Here is a 19,013-nt window from a genome sequence, read left to right as displayed (position 1 = left end):
GTGTCCTCCCCTGCTTCTGGGTACACACTGTAACCATTTAGAACCTTGTCACTGAGGACATGGACTTCCAGTTTTCTTTGCTAATCTGGCTCAGTAAACAGATTATGTTGGACAGGAAGGACTGAAAGGTAGATTACATAGAAGACAAAGTAAACAGTCTCTGCCTTTAGACCTCTAAAGGGCTTGGGGCTAAAAGGAGGAGATTATCCTGCCTACACACTTTCCATAAGTTTGAAAGACTGAATCACTCATTGTCTTGTATTGGAATGCCAAGAACCCTCAGTTGCTGAGTGACTATGGCAATAAAAACTAAACATGGTCCATGTCCCTGAATGACCTAAATTTTACCTGAGAAGTGAAAACAATCCCAAATTCATTATATGAGGTTATTTTGTGTGAGTATGATGTGCTTATCATGGAACACTTTATTTTCACTTGCCAAGATTTGAACAAATGATCTCTTGACAGTCTCTCAAGGATATTTTGGGTCTCTATTGTCAGGTGAGGAATGTCAGATACTATTAAAAACAAAACAAAACAAAACAAAACATATGAAGTGGTGGACAAATTCCATTTGCTAAAAATTAAATGGGGCATAAAGAAAAGAAATTTATAGGAGTACCATAGAATTTTGGAACTGGATGGAATCTTTTCAAATAGTAATTTTAAAGATGAGAAAACTGGGGCCCAATGGGGTTAGGAAACTCTGGTTAAGGTTCTGTGTGGTTGTTGTTGTTGAGTTGTTTCAGTCATGTCTGACTCTTTTGACCCCATTTGGAATTTTCTTGGCAAAGATACTGGAGTGGTTTGCCATTTCCTTCTTCAGCTTATTTTACAGATGAGGAAATTGAGGCAAACAGGGTTAAGTGACTTGCCTAGGGTCAACATAGTAAGTGTCAGAAGCTGGGTTTGACCTGAGGTCTTCCAGATACCAAACCCAGTACTCTATCCATTGTATTATTTAACTGAATCAAGCACATTAAAAGCAAAAACAAACAAACAAACAAAAAAAAACCAACTTTCAATCAAAGGTTTCCTCTCTGTCATATTAAGTAAGGAGGAGAAAAAGGAGGAGACAAGGATGATGGTTCATAATCAGACAATAGACTTCAGTGACCAATAGCCATCCTGCCTCATGAAGAAAAAAAAGTTTTGTCTGATTCTTGCACAACAAGTTATAGGAGTTTCATATAAATTAAATGAAAATGCCTGGTTTTGGGGGTTTTTTTTGGCATTTATAGATTCTGAGAACTCAACATGACCTCACAAAATAACTAATCTTCTTCAGCCTGGAGGTGGAACTCCACTTCTGCCAATCTGAGTCAACCTAAGCTAACCTAAACCTAAACAGGTAAGAAACAGATAAACTTATTACACAAGTAGCTTTCTTTGACCACCCATTTAAGCAGCTCAGACCCCTTTCTGTGAGTTCTTTGTTGTGCTTAAAATACTTCTTTGCCAGAGTTTGAACCCATTCTATGCAGTGCTGTCTTCACAGGACATAGGTAACAGTTGGACTATAGTCAAACAATTCGAAGTATTTGAGGATGTATGGGAAGGTAGGGGCCAGGAATGATGGAGATCTGGTACTTTTCTCTTTTTCCTTAAGCTCTGCTCCAAATAAGAGTAGTTTGAATCTAGGCAAATTTCCCACCCCTGATATTACTTCCCTGAAGAATAGAATGAAAAGATTCAGTAGTTCTTAATGTTCCTTTTGCTGTGGAATTATCTGCCCCAAGCAACCATCCAAAGAAACTCAGTGTCTTTACTAGTGATGAGCCTCTGAGCTTACACTTGTCATCTTTAGGTAGATATGCATGCTTGATATGATAATAAATAAAATTTTTGTGACCCTTTAGGTTTGCAAAGTGTTTTTACAAATACTATCTCATTTAATTTTCACTCAACTCTATAAGATAGAGGCTATCCTTATCCCCATTTTATGGATGAGGAAACTGAGGCTGAGAGAGAGAGACAGACAGACAGACAGAGAGAGTGGCTTGGCTGGGACTTGTCTAAGACAGGATTTAGTCTGCCTGACTTTAAGTCCAGTAACTATTCATTGTGCCATCTAGGTTCTGAAAGATTTTTATTTGTGTCTTTTGTTTCCTATTATAGGTCATTTTTTGAAATATCTCTCCCTTCCTCCTCTGTCTCTATCTTCCCTTCCCCTCAATTTAATCCTCCTTTGGTAGAACTACCATTGATGTAGCACTTTAAGGTATGCTCTTTGCATACACTAGAAGCCAGGAAAAATATTTTCTAATCCCAACTCTTTCAACCAACTAGTTGCATGATCTTGGACATAGTCATTTAAGTTTCCTGGGCTTCATTTACAAAATAAAAGAATAAAGAATACTAAATTTGGAGTTGGAACTTGGGTTCTATACCAGAGGGATTTACTCTGCTTCCCTGGACTCAGTTTCCTCATTTCTTTGAAGGTCTCTTCTAATTCTCAATCTATTTTATTGTGACTAGACGATTACTTCCCAGATCTAATGTCCCTTCAATCTTCTGTGAGTTTAAACCATTGCTTTTATTTTTCTCCAAATCATCTAGCCTATATTGTCCCTCACTACTGACAAATAGATATGGAATACTTTACAGGAAAAAATCCAAAACAAGCCTGGACCAGAATCTATCACATTGCTGTCCACTGCACTTTGCAAACTCTCTGCTCTTCATTTTGCAGCCTTCTTGATATGGTCTGAAATATGGCAGTCTTTAATCAACAGAATGTAACTTATTCATGTAAGTCCATTCCTTTAACACGTATTTATTGATACACACCCCTGCCTGATCAAATATAAAGTGCTTTGTTTGAATTTTAAAACTCTTAACAACCTGTCTGCTTCCCACCTTTGTGATCTTCTTGTATTACACTATTCCTCTTGTCCCTCTATGTATGAGGCCCTTTTCTCTAAAATTCTCATGCGGAAAAAACAATTACTACTAACCTCCATTCCTTCCCCTATCTTATTTTCCTCTGTTTGGAATCAGTGAACAATAGATTGAAGGGTAGGGAGTGGAGAACGGCAGGGGTTCTTGGAACACTCTGAGGCCAATAATGAAACAAAAAAGAAAAAAAAATAAAATTGCATTGGCAATTAATAGACATATTTTTTTCCTTCAGAAAAAGACTCTTTTTGTCATTTTATTTTTAGAATGCAAGAAAAGCCTGCAAAGCTTAAGGTTTCAAGTACTTCCCTGCTGTGCTGGTGACTTAATTTATTTCTTTAATTTGTTATAACCCCACAAAAAATGTTATTCTATGGAGAGCCCACTAGCCTGAGTTTTGCATGTATTATTTGTTGTAAGAGATTAATGAGGTAGCAGAAGCAATTTCTAAATGGATTCCCTTGGTTTTCTTTTCTTTTTTTTTCCTTCAAACTTGGATGCCAATCTTGGTCTATGAATCTGCTAAGTGTTCTTGGCATGTCTGATGTGGAGTGGGAAGGGAGAGTAGTAAGTAGATAATGAAACTGCAATTTTGCCTCCATGACCTCTCCCTCCCACTCCTTGGCCCTGCACCTTAAAGAGATAAAGCAGGAGCTGAGCTATTCATTTCCCACAGTCTAGGCAGGGATGCTTTAAAAACTACAGGAAGCCCTTGACATTTGCAGATTTGCTCTCTTTGCTTTGCACATTTGAGGTTCATGATCCTGACCCTTGAACCGCCTCATGCACGCAGATGCAGCTTCATTACCGTGATACATATAAATTTAGTAGGTGGCCATATTTTCCACTTTTTCCCCCTACCACAAGACCTGATCTGGGTTGAGGTTTAGACATTTCTATGCCCACAGGCTGAAGTCAAGAGACATGGAAGGGGGAAAGAGCTGGGGCCAAATCATCAGCTCGATTATGTGGAAGATGGAGTTGGTGGCTGCGGATGTAGGGTGATGAAGGGAAGAGCAGTGAATCAATACCAGGATGAAAACAGAGCTGAGAATGAAGAAGAGGTCAGATTGAAGGGTTTTATATGAGGATCACATCATACAGATCTTACAAATCTAATCAAAAGGATTCAAAACTGAAAATGGACCATAGCTGTCCAGCCAGAAGTGATCTTAGAAATCATGAAGTTAACCTCATTTGCAGATGAGGCAACTAGGGCCAGAGAATTTAAATGACTTGTGTGAGGTCACCAAAGGAATCTATTTCTATACATATTATAAGTTATAGAATCAGGATTCAAACCCAGATCCTTTAAAGCCAGCACCCTGTAGAATGCATCCCCCATCCTACAGCAAGGATATAACAAAGTTCCCACAACTGAATGCACTTAGTTTTCTACAAGTGTTTTCACGGAGCACTGTAGAGATATGAGTTATATGACTATTATTATACCCAGCTGTGCTAGGCAAGCCTTCCAACCTTCACTAAATTAATTGTAGCCGGACAGCTCCTGCTGGTGGCAGCAACTTCACTGTCGAAGTAAATGACTATTTCCAAGTGGCAGTGGACAAATCATGGTACCTTAAAGACAAGCAGAGAATAGTGGAAAAACAATTAGCTTAAAAGGAAATGTCTTTATTATTGGTTGCATACAATATTCCCAAGTTTCCCTCTTTGGAGGTTCTCTAAATTGGAACCCTATGAAGACCAAAGGACCATCTTGTAATATTACAAATATCGTAGCATCAAAGGATGAGAGAATTATAGCTTCTAACTGGATTAGTTCTATATCCATGTAGAAGAACCTGTTAAACTAGAATTATGGCAATTCTTTTTGTAATGTTTGACTTGTAATTTCTATGACTCTTTCTTATTTATATAACATGTATTATATGTATTATCATGTAATTCTTATATTATAACTGTTAATAATCAATAATTATAATAATATAATTAATTATATATAACTATGTGTTATATTATATCATTATTATATTATATCTTATTATGTAATGACATATATATGAATGTTTTAGTGTCTTAGAATTTTATGAATTGCAAAGGCCCTTTTCTTTCTTGAGAATGGAAATGAATTGATATTGCTTACTATAAAGTAAATATATGTAAATTTATACATAGCCACAATTGATATTTGTACATAGCCATATACATATAAACAATTGAATGAATGAGAAATCATTTAAGTACTTACTAAGGGCAAAGTGCTACTCTAAGTACTGAAAATTCAAATAAAAAAACAACCTGGTCCCTGTCTCCGTGCCTACACCTTCCCCCCTCCCCTTCCCCCCCTCCATGCTTCAACTGAGGCTTTTCTCCCCTTAATAGGTTGTTTGTGTATTCAAAGTTTATTTCTTCTACCATTATGAAATCTGAACCACCATTTTACTTGAAGAATCTGAAAGGGAACAAGCCAGAAGCACTCCAAGAAAGCGTTGCTCTTCACTTAAGAGAACCAACACAACCTAACAAGATGGAGACATCAGGAATATTCATACCTGTAATAATTGGCTAATATTCTATAAGTATAGCTCTAATTGAACCCTGCACATCTTCTGAGTTTTCTGGAGCTGCCTATAAGAGTCAAAAGGACCGTGACTATAGTATTAGTTCCAAAATAATTCTTAAGGGGTGATTTGAAGGATAAGTCTGAATTCAGATCCACCTCCTGGTAGCTACTAAGAACGATCATAATCATTCTGCAGCCTATGAATGGGATCAGAATTCTTTCAGGAGATTTGGTGTTACACAGTAATGATGTAAAGCAACTTTTAGAAATTCATATCAGTGATTCATTGCCTTAAGTTGTTCAATATAGAATAATGGTGTCTTCCATGACTATCTCCCTGATATTATGAAGCTTATTTCCAGACAGAAAAATGAAGGCTCAGGAAGTTAAATGATTTGCCCATTAACACATTAAATGATGAGGTTGAAGCTGGAATCAGAAGAAGCTAGAAGAGTTGTAAATCAGATGAGAAACTGAGGCAAATAGAGGTCAAATGACTTGCCCAGGATCACAAAGTTAGTAAGTGCCTTAGATGGCATTTCAACTTAGGTTTTCCTGACTCTGGGTCCAGCATTCTATCCACTGACCACCAAGTTATAACTATGCATATGCATATAACTCTTGTAAATGTATATGTCTCTTTCCTTCCACTCACATAACTACCACTCTTGTACAGCCCCTCATCACCTCTCATCTGGACTATTACATTAGCTTTCCACTTGTTTTCCTCACCTCAAGTTTCTCCTAACTCCAATCTAGTATCTACTCAGCTGCCAAAGTGATTTTCTTAAAGTATAGGTCTGACCTATTTGTACAAAAATATTTATAATAGCTCTTTTTGTGGGAATGGCTAAACAAGCTATGGTATATGATTGTGATGGAATATTATTGTGCTATAAGAAATGACAAGCAGGATGATTTCAGAAAAACCTGGAAAGACTTAAATGAACTGATGCAAAGTGAAGTGAGCAGAACTAGGAGAACATTGTACACAGTAACAGCAACATTGTATGATGGAGAATTGTAGATTACTTAGTTATTCTTTGTAATACATTGATCCAAGACAATCCCAAAGGACTCATGATGAAGCATGTTATCCACCTCCAGAGAAAGAATTGATACAGTCTGAATGCAGACTGAAACATGTTATTTTTCACCTTCTTTCTTTCATTCTTTTTTTTTAATTAGAGTCTTCTCATACAAATTGACTAATATGGAAATGTTTTATATGATTGCACATGTATAAACTATATCTGATTGCTTACTGTCTCAGGGAGGGGGAAGGAGGGGAGGATAGAATTTGGAACTCAAAACTTTTTTTAAAATGTTAAAAATTATTTTAACGGGTAGGGAAAAATAAAATATTTAAACATAATAAAATAAAGTATAGGTTTGAGCATATCACCACCACCAACATGCCTCCCTCAATAAACTCCAGTGGAGCCCTGTTACCTCCAGGATCAAATATAAAGTTCTTTGCTTGGCATTTGAATCTTTTAACAGCCTGACAACTTCCTTTTTTTGCATTCTATTCCCATGGCACTGTGTGATGCAGCTACACAGTCCTACTTGCTATTCTTCACTCCTAACACTACATTTCCCACCACTCTGCCTTTGCATTGGCTATTTCCATGCTTGAATGTTTTCCTTCCCAACCATCAACTCTTAGAATTTTTGGCTTCCTTGAAGATTCAGCTCAAGTATTGCCTGTGCCAGGAAATCTTTCCTGGTCCTCTTTACCCTTCCCATCTATCCATGCCATCCCCTACAGTGACCTTCCATCTACATTATCTTATATGTTCTAATTATCTTATATGTTTTGATTTATTTATGTTCTCTCCCCAATTAGAAGGTAAGCTCTTTGTGCCTAGCACAGGGCAATACACAGATTATGCCCTTAGCACATGCTTGCTGATTATTGATTGGGTGAGCACGGATTATGAAAAGGAAGAATTGCAGTGGATCTTAGCAATAATGTTGTTCAACCCTAGGGGTGGCTAGGTGCTGCAGTGGATAGAGCACCAACCCTGGAGTTAGTAGGACCTGAGTTCAAATCTGGTCTCAGACCAGACACTTGACACTTACTAGCTGTGTGACCCTGGACAAGTCACTTAAACCCAATTGCCTCGCAAATAATAATAATGATAATGTTGTCCAACCATCCTCATTTTAGAGATTAGGTAACATGGGATAGAGAGCTTAGGTCTTACCCAAGGACAAGCAGCAAGTTAGTGTCAGACGCTGGGCAGAACTCCAATCTTCTGACTTAAAAATGAGGGCTCTTTTTTACCACATTATACTACACTTCATTCCTATCTGTGTCACATATCACTTTGGTTATTGGTGAAAGAAAAAAGTCAGAAATCTAATGACAATATGAAGTAAAAATAAGCAAAATGATCTCAAACACAGAGGAAGGCAAAACTTGGATTGAACAGAAGTTATGATTTTTAGTCCAATGTCAGAACACATCTTTGCCAGAAGCAGTATGGTATAATGGAAAAAAGGAGTGGAAGATGGGTTAGGCCCTGTTTCATCCAGTCACTTCACGCATGACCTTGACCAAGTCACTTAACATCCCCTCCCCCTCATTCTTCATTTCCTCATTTGTGAAATGAGAGTGATAATGCTTATACCACTCACCTCACCTGGTTGTTACAATGGAAAGTCAAACAAGACAAGTATTTATTAGGTGCCTACCACAGAAGAATTTTGCAAATTCTAAAGTAGTATACAAATGTGAGCTACTGCTATTCTCTAGAATTTGATTCTTAGGATAATGAAAGGAAGGCAAAGAACTTTCTTAACAAATTGATAAATAGAAAAAAGAAGGTGAGTACATTACTTTGCAATTGTAAATTTAAAATCCAGAGTTGGTCTCTAGGTTTGCATGTGGTATGTATGTTTAAACTATGTTTTATAATAACTGTGATTGCTGTTTTTCCTTTGGAAATGTATTTTAGATGGCTTCTGTTTGGTGGAGTTAATTAAATAGCAAAGAAATATGTTTACTGCTACAAGTTCCACATGCTTGCAAGGATTTGTAACTGACTTTGGTCCAACCAGGACACCTTTGGAAACATAGCAACACTTAGCTGCACTTGGGAAAAGCTTAATGAGTCATTAACATGTCAATATTGCTATTCCCCCCTCCCTCGATATCCCTGCCTCACCCACTCACCCATTTTGTATATTTGAGAAAAAAGAAATCCAACTTGCAAATTTGTGCACTCAGAAATTAATTCCTTGACGTTTCTTAAAATACATTTCTCTAAATATTTCCAGTAAGTAAAACAGCCCAAGTAAGTCTGTTCTAGTTTAAGCATTTGTGCTTTCATCCAAGTACAGCAGAAAAAACACCACACACCAGACTTGGAGTACAAACAGAATTTTCTATTCACATTAGATTCAAAATGTTATGCAACAATAATTTTTTTATTGGTGAAAAATTTTCCTTGAAGACCTCCTTTGATGACTTAGATGGCACGGTCCCAACAAAACTGTGGGCATCAGAATAGCAGCTGGACTTTGGACCAATCCTCCTCAGCAGCACAATGCTCTTTGTGGCTTTGTAAAATCAATGGTTTAGAAGGGACTTCTCAATGCAGTAACCAGACCCTTGATATTTAGCATGAATTTATCATTATATGTTGAGTTATAAAACTATTTATATTTTGTTCCACCTGACCCAATCTAATTTGACAAATATGTATTAGAGGCCATAGATCTTATTACCAAAAAATGATGATGATGATAGCTGAGAAGACATTGTATCTAATACACTCATATGCCTTTTGTGAAATACTGGTGACTATTATCTACACCTGTTTGTAGCTTCCATCTCCTGTTGGGTATTCCCCACTGATGACACAGACTCCCTGGTTACTCTTTGTAGTATTGGCTGCACCAACCTCCCAGAGTTGTCCTCAGAATCAAATGAGATATTTGTAAAGTGCTTAGAGCAGTGCCTGGCATATAGTAAGTGCTACATAAATGTTAACTATTATTGTTATAATTATAAGCCCTCTCCCCACCTAACTTCTCTATTAACGTCGAGGGTAACACCATCCTCCCAGTCTCTCAGGCTTGCAACTTAGGCACCACACTCTATTCTTTACTATGCCTCCCCACTCCTCGTCCAATTTGTTGCCAAGTCCCATCAATTTCACCTTTGTACTGTCCCCCCGATATACTGCCTTCTCTTTGCTGATGCTGCCACCAGTGCAATGGCCTGCTTTTGGGTCTGTCTGCTTCAAGTGTTTCCCTACCCTAAGCCGTACAATCCATCCTCCACTCACCAAAATGATTTTTCTAAAACAAAAGCCCAACCATATTACCCCCTTCTACTCAACAAATTTCGGTGGCTCTCTATCATGACTCCAAGATCAAATACAAAACCCTCTGTTTGGCATTCAAAGCCCTTTATAACCTAGTCCCCTCCTACCTCTCCGGTCTTCCTATACCTTACTTTCTGCTACATATTCTTCTATCCAGTAACACTGGATTGCTATTCCACAAAAAATACTGATCTCTGTTCATTTTCTCTGATTTTCCCCCATGCCTGCAATGCTCTCCCTCCTCATCTCAATCTCCTGACTTTTCTGACTTCCTTTAAATCTCAATTAAAATCCCACCTTCTACAAGAAGCCTTTCCCAACCCTTCTTAATTCTATTACCTTCTATTAATTATTTACTATTTTTCCTGTGTATAGTTTATTTGTATATATATATATTTGTTTGTTGTCTCCACCCTTAGATTGTGAGTTCACAATTGTGGGTTTCATAGCTCAGGTCTGTGCATTTTCTTTGGCTGTCCCCTATGCCTGGAGCCCTCTCTCTCCTGAACTCTGCTGATTTTCCTGTCTTTCTTTAAGTCCAAACATCTCATATTTTATTGGAAGGCTTCCCCAACCTCCCTTAATTCTAGCATCTTCCTTCATTTATTTATTTGCTGTTTATCCTCTATATAGCTTCTTTTGTCTACATTTGTTTACATATTGTCTCTTCCATTAGACTGTAAGCTCCTTTGAAGGCAAGGATTGCCTCTTTTCGTATCCCAGGTGCTTAACACAGTGCCTGGCATATAGTAGGTACTTAATAAATGTTTATTGAGTAATTGATTATTCACTCTTTCTCAAACAGAACTCTTCCTCTTTCCCTTCCCTATCATTGCATTGGCTATCTCTCATACCAAGAATAAATACTCTGCCCTCTCACCTCTGCCTCTTCACTTTTCAGGCTGCCATCAAAACTTGACTTGACTTAAATCTTATCTTCTACAGGAGACCTTTCTTTATCTTCCCAGATGCTAATTCCTTTCCTTCTCAAACGTCTTTCTATTTATATTCTCTCTCTCTCTCTTTCTCTCTCTGTCTCTCTGTCTCTCTCTGTCTCTCTCTCTCTCTGTGTCTGTCTGTCTGTCTCTCTCTCTCTGTCACACATACACCCACACACACAAACACACACACACACACACACACACACACACAGAGCAGACATTTAATAAATGCTTCCTTCCTTTCTTTCTTCCTTCCTTCCTGTTTCATGCATTACTTTGGATGTTCAGATCTGTACCTTTCTATGCTGTTTAATAGGTATTGTTTACTCCAGAAGACTTTACTTGGCACCAGAAAGGAAGAGCAAAGTTCAACTCCTACTGCAGACAATTACTAACTTTGTGACCTGGGCAGATCATTTAACTCTTTCAGTTTCCTCATCTGTAAAATGGGCATAATAATAGCAACTACTTTGCAGAATTCTCGTGGGGATCAAATGAAATAATATAGGTAAAGTGATCTGTAAACTTTAGGGTGTTACATAAATGTTAGTTGTTAAAGATATTCTATGAGGTGTGGGTCTCCCCACAGATTGGGAATATCATACAAGAGTTGTGAAGGCTGTTGGTAAAAGCTCACATTTCTATGGCACTTTAAGTTTTCTAATTTTTTTTTCTTCATAAACAATCCTGTGAGGTCAACCATTAAGTACCTATTATGTGCCACAGGTAGTATGCTAAGCACAGAGGGAACAAAGAGAGACCAAAAAAAGAGTTCTTTTCTTAAGGAACTCAGAATGAATGGGACTAGTTGGTACAAATGTTATTTGTTATTATCACCATTTTGTAGATGAGGAAACTGAGTCTCTGAAAGATTAAATGATTTGCACAGAGTTAAACAGTCTTTTTCATGGTTTTCCTTGGTTCTTAGATTCAGGAAGGCATAAATAGTGTGTCTTAGAGTCAGGGACCCAGATGTCCTGACTCTAAGACCGGTGTTCTTTCCACCATAACATCCTGAAAAAATTCAATCAATTATCATCTCTATGTAGATGATTCTCAGATCTATTTGTCAAGCTCTAACCTCTCTCTTCTGACTTCCCATCTCTTTTCTCCAGTTGCCCATTGGACATCTCAAACTGGATGTCTCAGAGACGTCTCAAGCTCAACATATCCAAAACTGATCTCTTTATCTTTTCCCTTCACCCCAATTCTTCTCTTCCTAACCTCTCTATGACTGTGGAGGGTACCACCATCATCCTAGTCACCCAGGCTCACAACCTTGGTGATATCCTTGATTCTTCACTCTCACTCATCATATTCAATCAGCTGCCAAAACTTGTTGATTTTCACCTTGACAACTCCTCTCATATATGTCCCTTTTTCTCCTTAGACATTACCACCATCTTGGTATAGGACCTCATCACCTATTTCCTGAATTGATTCAATAGCCTGATAATTGGAGGCCCTTTTTTTCAAGTCTCTCCCCTTCCTAGTTCAGCCTCTACTCAGCTATCACACGATTTTTTTTTTTTAAAGCTCAGGTCTGACCTTGTCATCCCCTTAGTTAGTGAAATTCAGTCGCTCCGCATTACCTGCAGGATCAAATCCAAAATCTTCTATTTGATCTTTAAAGCTTTTCTTACCTTTCTGATCTTCTTATACTTTACTTTTATCTATGTATTCTAGGATTCAATGACACTAGCTTCCTTGCTAGTCCTTTGTATCCTCAACACTTAGTTTGGTACATAGCAAGTTCTTAATACATGCTTGATGACCTCTTGACTTGACATGATAAAATTGGTAAGGGGGCTAGTAGCTGTGGCGTACACTGGATTTGTCAAGGAAACCTAGTTTTGAATCTTAGCTCCACTAGCTGTGCAACCTTATAGACCTCGGTTTCCTCATCTCTCAAATGAGTGCGTTAGACTCTTTAAGGTCCCTTCTATCTCTAAATACTATGATTCTTTAAATGTACACTTCCTAGAATTAACTCAAGAACTGAATTCCAGAGACATTAACACAGACTAACAACAGGATGACACAATGAGGTCCATGAGGCTGCTGAGAAAATTATAAAATGACAACTCTGGTGTTATCAAGATTTTTACTATATCTACCTCTACAAAATCTCTGCTTTCCTCTCCTTCCCCCTCCATGCCATCCTTAGCATTTTAATGGAAACAAAGCAAACAGCCTCAGAAAAACAATCTATTAAATTTGGTTCAATTTTTCATAATGTAACGTGATAACGTAGCAATTAGATCTATGGTATACAGCCAAGGCATAATAAATGAGTTTGTCATTTCACTAACATCTAGGGAAAATGTCCAAGAAAGATTCTTCCTCATCTAAATTGGGAGGAAAGAATTTTAGAGAAACTCCTTTTAGAAAACAGTCTGAGGAAAGTGTTTAATCTTCATCATACCCCTTATCCTAAAGGAAAGGCAAAGGATATAGGCACTGGTCACTGGGCTTTCTTGACCTAAGCCACTGGCAGCTATGATACTGATATGATTGCTTACATGTGTGATGGCAACTCAGTATAGTGGCTACTGAGGTAACAGATTCCATCCAGAGACTGGAAAATAATTCTGGGAGACTTGTGTTCTTGGCCAATTCTCATTCACTGCATCTCTTTTTGTTAGAGTTCCTTTCATTCCTGAGCCTCATCATTTTTCTCTCCCTTGACAGTCTTCATCATGGGGGTGGTTGTAGAGGGGGGTGAGGCAGGGACCTAGCAGAATTACAAAGTACCTTCCATTCTTTCAATTACCACGTTGGGAGACAAGGTGCCACTTTATTCTTACTTCCCACACATTCAGCCTTTTGAAATGGCTGTGCCACTCTTTCCCCATGAGCTAATGAGGTTGTGTGGAGGGAGAGTTAAGATGGCCAACCAATTTAAAGGATGATATGAAGGTGATCAGAATGATCCAGCCTGCTGAGATACTCTAATTTCCAGAATTACAGCCAGTGCAGTCATCACTAATGAGCTCAGTTTGGGCAGACTCTGTAACCTTCCCATGACACATACCAGTGGTTGGAATTCAGCTTGTGGGCTGCTTTTTGTTGCATGGTGTTTGGTTTTTTGTTTGTTTGGTTTGGTTCCCTTTTTCAAATTGGAAACCACTGCTTAGATTTAAAAAAAAAAAACTTACTAGTGAGATGGAAAATCCCTGTGCAATAAAAAATGGATGAAGGAAAGATATCCTGCTCATAAAATGCAACTCTGAAAATAAGCCAACAATCCTATTGAAAATATGGATGTAAATGATTGATAGCTATGAACAGGATCTCAACATGTAAATGCAGAAAATGGAAGAAAATTGTGTCATATACTTCACGTGAAGATGGCATGTTATAGGTGTCAATTTATTGCCCCTAGCTCAGGAGGTGCAAAGGTGGAGCATCTGATATCACTCAAATTTCCTAAATTTCATGAAATACACAATATATGGAGCAGTCTAATGTAAAGAGGGTGTCCTTGTGGAAGATATAGGAATGTGAGTCGTCATAAATTCTGGGTGATGAGAATTTTCAGAGACAGAAGAGAAGAGAGAAATATGAGAGAGCCAGCAAGTGATAAAAAGGAGAAAAAAAGAAGAGAGACTGGGGGATGGTGAAGAATCTAATTGGAGCATCCTGAGCTTTCATTTCCTGAGAAGCGTCATTTCCATCTTCCATTCTGAACCTTATTGACAATGGCAGTGATGTGGCCCAGGGTTTCATGTTCAACTGGATGCCATGTCAGGAAATCCAACACACCCTTCTAACATTCTACCTGCCATACTAATTTAGGAACATGGGATAGGAATGGGATGGGAATATGGACTCTCAACCTTTCATCTCTCTAGGTTGAAAAGATGTTTATGAGAAATAAGTGTCGGGGGCAGCTAGGTGGCACAGTGGATAAAGCTCCAACCTTGGAGTCAAGAGGACCTGAGCTCAAATCTGACCTCAGACATTTGACACTTACTAGCTGTATGACCCTGGGCAAGTCACTTAACCCCGATTGCCTCACTATAAAGCAAAAAAAAAAAAAAAAAAGAAGCACCGGCCCTGAAGTCAGGAGGACCTGAGTTCAAATTCAGCCTCAGACCAAACACTTGACACTTACTAGCTATGTGACCCTGGGCAAGTCACTTAACACCATTGCCTTTTCTCTGAGATTACCTCTAATCTGTTCTGTATGTACCTTGTTTTTATATAGTTTGTGTGTGTGTGTGTGTGTGTGTTGTGGGTGTGTGGGTGTGGGTGTGTGGGTGTGTGTGGGTGTGGGTGTGTTATCTTCCCTGTTAAGACTGAGACCCTTTGAAAGAGAGTAGGTTTTTGTTTTTCTTTGTAGCTCCAGTGTGCAGCATAATTCTTCACACAATAGTAGACACTTAATTTCATTTGACTTGTTTAATCAATAATCAACCAACAAAAATTTATTAAGTACCTACTATGTGCCAGGCATTACTAAGTGCTGGAGATACAAAAAGAGGCAAATGACAGTCTCTGCCTTCCAAGAACTTACAATTTCATGCATTGTTGACAAAAATCACAATCCCTTTCTCTCCCAGTAATAGAGTCTGGATGAGCTGCATTTTCTCCACACTCCCCATTATCAAGCCTACGCCCCCCCCCCCCAAAAAAAAAAAACTCTCCACTATATGGTAACCAAACTTCTGGTGTTGAATTGATACGCTTTGCCAAGTTGATTCTCAGACATCAGGCACAATCCATTGTTGAATCTGTACTTGAGGCTTGTGGAGCTTGGTAGCACCTACAACAGTTTTTACTCTCTATGTAGCCTTCAAGAACCCAGGGGTTCATCTGTTCTGAAATGAAGCATCAGGGTAGGACTTTAGTGAATGAAGGTCAGTAAGTAACAGCTATGCTATACTGATTGGGCAGTATATTTGGGGACTTCATGGTAACTCCCTTACCTTTTGCTTCTCTTGATTTGATTTGTTCACAAAAACAAATGGGTTCCATTTTCACTTATCTTTTTGTTTAAAGAAAAGAAGAAAAAGAAAATAAAAAAGTAGCAAAGAAAATCTTCCAGAAAACACTATCCTGACTCTTTATTAAACACCAGATAATGGTCTGGGGAAAATATTAACATGTATCAACACCAAATTCCCTGATTGACTTAACTAAGTACAACTCTATTGTTCAGGCTACAATATTTACTTTTTAAAATGTTTATTCCTTTTCTTCTTCCAAATAAAAGGGTTTGAAGCCAAGCACAAAGATAAATGACATCAGAAACAGGCTAATTAAAATATAAATAGAACAACATTCCTTAAAATAAAAAATAATCTTCATCAATTATTAAGATGGGTTCATGAATCAATTAATCAATCGGTATTTGTTAAGTGCCTAGGCACTGAGGATATAGAGACAAAAAAAAACCAGTCCTTGCCTTTAAGGGAGCTTGCAATCTAATGGGGGAAACATTATGTACACATATCAGTAGACACCATACTTACCTGGTGAATATGTTGTAATTGTGATGGCAGGAGGGAAGAACATCTGGGGACAGGGTTTGAAAAGGACCTTGTATACCAGGTGGTGCTTGAGCTGAGTCTTAAAGGGATTCTAAAAGGAAGAGATGAGCAATGAATTCATTCCAGGTATGAAAGCTAGCTTGTGCAAAGGTGTAGAGATGGAAGATGGAATGTCATGTGTGAAGAAAAGCACATAGTCCATGTTGCCTGGAACTCAGAATGAGTGAGAATAATGCAGATAAATCTAGAAAGGTGGTCTGGAATCAGACTGTGAAGAACTTGAAAAGCCAAACAGAAGTTTTTGTTTAATCAAAGAAGTAAGAGAGTCCCTTGAGCTTCTTGAATAGGGAACTGACATAGTCCCTTTAGGAATACTCTTCTTGATATTTTCTTCTCCCTAGGTTTTCAGGACACCACTCTCTTCCTACCTATCAAACCACTCCTTCTAAGTCTCTTTTGTGGGATCCCCATTCAGATAATGCCACCTGTGTAGAGATAATACTTGAAACCATGGGAAGTGATGTGATCACTGAAATAGAGAAGATGAGAGGAGCGAGCATCACAATAGCATGGATTCTTAAAATCTCACCCACCCCAACTGGTGTTTTAATAAACCTTGTCTCTGAATGAAAGAAGGCTTGTGTTGAATTCTTTTGATGCATAACTCATACCTTTTGCTCTTGAATTTCAGGGTTCCTAGCACTCCTAGACCACAACAGAAGGGGTTAGCTTTGGATTGGAGAAGCAGCGTCTCTCCATCAGAATCTAGAGTAAAAGGTGAGAGAATGACAGATAATATCAAGGGGTATTGAGGAGAGGAAGCTAATGGCAAATGACCTCTATTTTGTTAGTAAAGTATAAAGTGAAGGCCTCTGCTGAGATGATGAGGGGAGGAAATGAACAGACTTTTTGCCACAATCTAGACTTTTTTTTTTCAGTTCCACCCCATAAGCACTTATCATGCATACCATCTGGGTATTTTGCAAGCTTTAGTATGCTTGTGTAAAGACACTGATGGGGTGCGCTATATGTTTAATTGACACAGCCGGGTTTTAAGGAGAAGGAAAATACTTTCCAACTTGCCAAATTTTAAAGTTTTTAGCAGCCATAGAGCTATTTGTACACAAATAAATGTACATACACAAGACAGAACCTGCCATGGTGTGTTACTTCAAAGTAAGAGGAACTTCAAAGGAAGAAAAGATGTCTGGATGGGTATATAATGAAAAACTTCATGATGCTACTCTTTGACAAATGAGTAGGAATTGGACAGCTACAGCTAGAGGGAGCAGCATTCAAGATGGACAAACACAAACAAAGTTATTATTTAGTATTCCAGGCCTATGGATATTGATTTTTTTGGACCACACATTTGATTCCACTTATGAAATATTCAAGATTTGGAATCTATCCCCTTCTGCTTCTCACTGATCTGTCTTATAACTATGTGGACCCTCGTTTGTCTTGTGTCTATGTCATTCGTTGCTCTTATATAAAATAAGAATAACTATTTACACTTACTCAGAATACTCCTTGATGCAAATGTGAGGACCAATGAGGTTAAGGGACTTGCTCACTTTCACATGAGTGGGTAATTAGCAGACCTAGCATTCCCACTGGGAGTAATAGGTAGAATTTGCAAAGAGGCAAAATTTAAGCTTGTTATAAGGAAAGACCTCCTTACAATTAAAGCTTTCAAAAGTGGAATGTACTGTCTTCAGGAGTATATGACAAGTAGCTATGAAGTCTTTGCATGAAGACTCCCAATGAAGCAGAATCTGCTGTATGGGCCAGATGCCACTACACTCTTTACATTGCACTAGTTGGCCACTGTGGTCTTCTTCCAACTCTGAACTACCTGTAATTCTATAAGTTGTATGGATAGGTTGGAGTTTGGTTAGTGATGGCCTTAAAAGCTGGGGAGAAAAACTCAGACTTGATGAGGTAGCCAATAGGAAGCCATAACAGTAATAATACCATGAGAAGAACAATATTTGAAATAAGGAGAAATATATAGTAAAGTGTTATTTCTTCATATAACAATAAATGACCAGTTATTTTATGGTCTAACATCTGGCTACAGATGCTGTTGAATCTATTATAACTAGCACAAAATTGAACTGGCTTTCCAGTGGCATTCATTTGTTTTTTTCAGGGAAATTTTCAACTAAGGAATAATTGATGATGCTAAAACTGTCATTATTGGTGCAACCATACAAATTAACACATAGATTCATAGTATATAAAAGCTATCAGGACAAACTTGAAATAAAAGAAGGGAGACTAAAAGAAGCTGAAAAAACATTATTTCTTTTAATTAGCCTTTATATGAAGTCATTATATTTTCCCACAACATGTTTGTGCGAAAAAATGAAGTGACGAAAGGGAGAGGAAGAACATGGACTTGAAGGTAATCTTCTTTTATATGCTAGCTCTGATTTTGTGCCCCATTGACTGTCATTCATAAGAAGAATGATGAGTATGGTCAGGACAGAGAATAAAAGGACTTAGAGTGGGAAGAGACCTCAGATAAAAATTGGTACAACCAAAGCTTTCATTTTACAGATGAGGAAACTGGGGGCCATAGAATTCTAGAAAAGTTACTTGCCCAAAGTCACAGAGAAAACAATGGAGTTGGAATTCAGACCCAGGCTCTTATATTCAAGATCCTACTCTTTTTCTTCTAGATATTACAACTGTTTTCAGTCCTCAACTCTTTCCAGCCTATTAGCAAGCTTGTTTTAATGTATTTTTTGGAAGTGCAACACGAGGTCAAAGTAACTTGAGCGATGTGACCTACAAACTTCACTTCCAT

At 38.0% G+C, this 19,013-nt stretch overlaps 1 long non-coding RNA gene across 2 annotated transcripts; it reads left to right on the top strand.

Moving 5' to 3' along the window:
- The first annotated feature begins 1,113 nt into the window (after positions 1–1,113).
- On the top strand, positions 1,114–16,811 carry LOC114051307. Of its 2 annotated transcripts, none has more exons than XR_003570137.1 (3): positions 1,114–1,351; positions 2,693–2,751; positions 16,600–16,811. It is a non-coding gene; the product is annotated as an uncharacterized LOC114051307 (long non-coding RNA). The 2 variants fall into 2 exon arrangements; XR_003570139.1 differs by lacking the exon at positions 16,600–16,811 and adding an exon at positions 3,807–4,740.
- The last annotated feature ends 2,202 nt before the right edge of the window (positions 16,812–19,013 follow it).

The sequence above is a fragment of the Vombatus ursinus genome, unplaced genomic scaffold, assembly GCF_900497805.2.
Source record: "Vombatus ursinus unplaced genomic scaffold, bare-nosed wombat genome assembly UNPS02000577.1, whole genome shotgun sequence".
Lineage (NCBI taxonomy): Eukaryota > Metazoa > Chordata > Mammalia > Diprotodontia > Vombatidae > Vombatus > Vombatus ursinus.
This window is presented reverse-complemented; position numbering and strand designations above follow the sequence as displayed.